General features: G+C 39.1%; 1 pseudogene; it reads left to right on the top strand.

Moving 5' to 3' along the window:
• The window catches only part of LOC115286967, a 4,200-nt pseudogene extending 1,720 nt beyond the window's left edge, over positions 1-2,480 (top strand).
• Positions 2,481-4,470: the final 1,990 nt, after the last annotated feature.

Here is a 4,470-nt window from a genome sequence, read left to right as displayed (position 1 = left end):
CAAATGGAGGACCATGGGGAGGGGAATGGGGAAAGAGAGTTGGGGAGAGAGAGGGACGCAAAACATGAAAGACTACTGAATACTGAAAATGAACCAAGGATTGAAGGGGGACGGGGAAGGGGGAAGGGAGATGGTGTTAGTGGAGGAGGGCACTTGTGGGGAAGAGCACTGGGTGTTACATGGAAGCCAATTTGACAATAAACTATTAAAAAAAAAAAGATCTGTCCACTAAACATGGCAAATAAAATGTCCTTAAACTTGGGAAGCCCAAAGAAATATCTTCTTTTTAGATATAGAGGAAAGTCAAGGGAACACTCTTGAGAGATACCAAGAGCTAAAAAAAAATGATATTAGCAGCATTGATATAAAGGTATGTACAAGTGGAATAAATTTGAGTATAGAGCAAAATAGGAAGTAGATGAGCAAAAGTGTTCCAAAAGAATTGTGTACTTATATTTGATAATATCCTTACATAAATTTGATTTTTGTTAAATGGGCACTGAAGAAGAAAATAATTTAAGAGGTGAATGATTAGATAAGTTGTAGTTCTAGGATTCAAACTATCATATTACTGATCACAACTTCATTATGTAGAGGTGAGAAATGTGCTTAGAGTAGCTCTTTATTCTTGATCATTTGTTTGGAGCCAACATTCTATTCACGACTGCTGAGAACAGCTATCTAGAGGCACTGCATGGCTAGCTCATGAGGAAAATACAAATAGAAGCAAAATTTGGTCTTTTCCCACTTGAATGTAAACTCCATGTAGGTGGGCATTTTGTTACTGTTTTTCTCTCATATAATTCACAAGGAGAGAGAGAGAACATTAAATGGCATTCAGTAAAAAAGGGGGACCTGATGTTTAGAAAAAATGCTGAGACAGAAGTAGTATAACTAAAATATAGGATATAGAGGAACAAAACAAGTTTCTTAACACATTTAATTATATTCTATTTGTTAATGAAACACTTTTACACATAGTACTATAGTACATTCTGTACATGAAGTTAGTTCTTATGATCAACATATGTGTGTATATATACATAGGTATGTATGTAAGTGTATATTTATAGATAAGTATATATACACATATACATAAAATATACGTGTATGTATGTACATACTAAATTTAAATTACAAAATGATCAAATGCATGAAATTGGACATATTTCAATGAGAAAGAGAAAACTTTTTTCTTTTTTTTAATTTGGTTTATTATGTAGATTCTAAATGTGTCTGGCTATTTTTGGATCCTAATTCTATTCTATGGTATGGTATTATGAAGGAAAGAATTCTATGGGTTTCATCTGAATGGTTCATTCTTATGTAATACTTATAACTGAACCAAATATATTCTAACCACTTTGCTAGAATATTAAAATAAATAAATGAGAAAAAAATGTCAAGTAGTTCAATACAGATCTAAAAACAAATGGTTGAACTCCTCCCTATTCAACAGAAAATCATATCTTCTGGGGCAGTAACAGCTGCATCCCTAACTACAGTGGTGAAACTTGGAGTAAACTGATTTGGCCAGATTTGGTCATCAGAGCTGCTTTCAACTCAGACAAAGTGGATACTGTAGCCATCAGTGACCCCTTCATTGACCTCAAATACATGGTCTACATGTTCCAGGATGATTCCATCTATGGCAAATTCAAAAGCACAGTCAAGGCTGAGAAAGGGAAATTTGTCATCATTGGAAAGCCCATCTCTATCTCCCATAAGCAAGATCACACCATCAAATGGGGTGCTCCTGGTGCTGATTATGTTGTGGAGTCCACTGAGGTCTTCACCACCATGAAGAAACTGGGGCTCAATTGAAGGGTGGAGCTGAAAGGGTCATCATTTCTGGACTTTCTGTTGATGTCCCATGTTTGTGATGGGCATGAACCATGAGAAATATGACAACTCCCTCAAGATTGTGAGCAATGCCTTCTGCACCACCATCTGCTTGGTCCCTGTGGCCAACTTCATCTATAACAACTTTGGCATCATGGAGGGACTCATGGGCATAGTCCATACCATCACTGTCATCCAGAGGACACTGGGCAGCCCTTCTTGGAAGCTGTAGCATGATGGTCAAGGAGTTGCCCAGAACATGATCCCTGCTCCTACTGGTGCCACCGAGGCAAGTTCATCCCTGAGCTGAATGAGAAGTTCCCTGGTATAGTCTTCCATGTCACCACCCCTGATATATCAGCCATGGATATGACCAGCCACCTGGAGAAACCTGCTAAATATGATGACATCAAGAAGGTGATGAAACAGACATTGGAGGGCCCCTCAAGGGGAACCTGTCCTACCACCAGGTTGCCTCCTGTGACTTTAACAGTAACACCCACTCTTCTACTTTTGATACCAGGGCTGGCATTGCTCTTGATGACCCCTGGATCAAACTGATTTCCTGGTATGACAATGAGTTTGTATACAGCAACTGGGTCGTGGACCTTATGGTTTTCATAGCCTCCAAGGAATAAGAGCCCTCTGGACCACTATCCCCAGAAAGAGCAATAGGAAGAGAGAGCCCTCAGCTACTGAGGAATCCTTGCCACAGCTCATCCCCAATTCAATGAGGATCTCCCAACGTCTATGCAGTTTTCATCCCAGACACCCTGAAGAAGGTGAGGGTCTTGGGAAGCATTACCTTGTCATGTACCCAGCCAAAAAAACATTTAATACAAAAATAAAACAAATGATTGAATCATAAAGTGCTGAAGTTTATTAGATAAAGCTATGAATAAGTTTCCATGGGATTCCAAGTGGACATTCAGAAAACAGACACTGATTTTTTGAGGTATACAAAGGTATACCTCAAAATGTATAGCTCAAATAAAAAAATGAAATATAAGAAACCAAACCAAAAAGTCTCCTCTCAAGGAAAAGAAACCCTCAATATAGCCAAAAGGAAAAAAAATGAAAGAAACACTAAGAAACATAAACACAAATCATGATATGCAGACTGTCTTGAGTGTTCTGAAAATGTATGTAACTTCAAGCTGTAATTCCAATGTCATCTTGGGTAACTGATACAAAACCTTGGGCATGTGCCAAGAGGATAGTCAGATGAGAGATACCTGCATAAATCCATGTTCCCATATGATGACACACTCAGTAACAAGCAATCTATAAAAGTCAACCCCACAAATGTAGGCAATAAGTGCATTTGCTCACATCTTGTTTCTGGATAAAGGAGGAAATGTCTCCACTGAGAGACTCAACCAACCCTTACACAGACTCATGGCCTGAATCCACACTACCTACAAGGCACAAAATCCTTCAGAACCAGATAAGTCTGTTTTTGGAATGTTCTGGGTAGTATATTCAACATAGAGAATCAGTATTATGAGAGATTACTAGAATAACCATGTCTAAGAAATTCCTTTGTAAAGGAGTCTCCTGGAAAATGATGTCCATTCTTGCCTAAATGGCATATAATTTTTAAGAAGATAGGTTATTTTCCTGAAGGGGAATAGCAGGTTCCTAACATATCCATTGGCTTCTACTGTACTTTACTCACTGAGCTGAGACTGCCCTTAGCAATTATTTGACAGTATGAGGTGTAGACCAAGTAAATGAGAATTATCCAGGGTAATTTCTAAATTGTATACTTCTGTGCTCTCTTCAGGCCTGAGGATGTAAATTCTTAATATTAAAGTTTGATAAATTGAACTGTGCTGTGGGGCTATTCTTAAGTCAGCTTTGGAAAAGCCAATAAATGTTATTTTGATCATAAGCAACATATAGCACCAAGTCTGGAGAAAGAAATTAGAATTGTCATTAAAAAGTGTTCCTCATTTTTAGATGGGGACAATAACAATTATTTAGAACTTGCCTCCAAGCAGAATGTCATAAAAGAAAGAGCTGCTGGCTCCTTTCAAACTTCACCCTTGGAGACAGCATGAATGGAAGAGGAGGGTAATAGACTTCAGAGCCAAAAAACAAACTATAAAATATACACAGCCAACAATAATAATGCAACCTTGGGAAACCTTCTAGAAGACAGAATCTGGCAAGATCCCTGTGTTTGCGAGGGGTGTGGGTGCCGGTAAATGACAGCCTAGGGAAACAGAGGACAAGGCATCATTAATGCAGAAGTGGTAAGACAGCTTTCCAGCTGTGCTCCTCCTTCTCGCTCATGCCCTCGGGGCATGATTACCTGGCCCCACTACAAATGAGGTAAGAGGAGTTCCAGCCACAGCCTCCAAGGCATTCCAACATTGGGAAGTTGGGATGAGGCTGGGTTGAGAAGCATTTTAACAAGTGCAGTTCATCCTGTCAGATCCTGGTATTTCCCTTTCTTCCCCCAAAGTATAGAGTAGCTCAATGGCAGGAGGTAATTAGTGAAAAACAAACAAAAAACAAAAAACAATGCCTAGGTGAAGTAATGGAAGGCTTCCTAGGTCGGAAGGGTTGAACCCAGATGGCAACATGAAAGTTTACCTGACCCTGAGGAATTCATCCTCCCTC

This window comes from Suricata suricatta, chromosome 3 (genome assembly GCF_006229205.1).
Source record: "Suricata suricatta isolate VVHF042 chromosome 3, meerkat_22Aug2017_6uvM2_HiC, whole genome shotgun sequence".
NCBI lineage: Eukaryota > Metazoa > Chordata > Mammalia > Carnivora > Herpestidae > Suricata > Suricata suricatta.
The sequence above is the reverse complement of the archived record's forward strand: the minus strand, read 5'-3'. Positions and strand labels throughout refer to the sequence as shown.